The sequence below is a fragment of the Echinops telfairi genome, unplaced genomic scaffold, assembly GCF_000313985.2.
Source record: "Echinops telfairi isolate 266 unplaced genomic scaffold, ASM31398v2 ScPeMD7_7469;HRSCAF=8507_1, whole genome shotgun sequence".
Taxonomy (NCBI): Eukaryota; Metazoa; Chordata; class Mammalia; order Afrosoricida; family Tenrecidae; genus Echinops; species Echinops telfairi.
In genome coordinates, this window is record NW_022111373.1 from 142961968 (window position 1) to 142962694 (window position 727).

The following is a 727-nucleotide window of genomic DNA, read 5'->3' on the forward strand; positions in this document are numbered from 1 at the left end:
GGATCTAGCCCAGGACCAAAGGGCTGGTTGAGGTTGAGCCGGGGACAGTGGCTCCCTGGGGCTGTCTAAAGCAATGGTGTGCCTTACACTGATGGGGTACCGGGTGAAGGATATGCAGTGATGGGGTCCCCACAAGGTGGAAGCTTTGTGACCTCACCAGGTTGCCAACAGTGGGAGGGGCACTGATGATTCCAGCAAGATCAGCCTACACGTACAAACAGGCCTGAAACGCAAGAGCCCTACATTGGGGCCCTTACTGCACGCCCAGCTCTCGGGAACCCTGCCTCCCATAGTCCCTCTGGCCTCCCGGAGATCCTGCCTCCCCAAAGACCTCCCTATGGACACACTCATCTTTCACGGACCCCGCCCCCATAGGCATGCCCACCTCTCACACCCTATCTCCCACAGACACGCCCACTTTCCAAGACTGCTACCGTTTCCCCGAAATAAGACAGTGTCATATTAATTTTTGCTCCCAAAGATGCGCTAGGTCTTATTTTCAGGGGATGTCATTTTTCTATGAAGAAGAATACGGTACACATTTACTGTTGAACAACCAAAAAAAGAAATGTATTACCTGTATACGGTATGGCAGTAGTTGTCATCACAAACCAGCATAACCAGACAAACTGAATCCTACAGTATCAAGCGTTTCTTGTTACTACCATTATTTCCATGTACAACAATCTATGGTACATTTACTTGCACTTCCTGTCTGCTCCGGCTG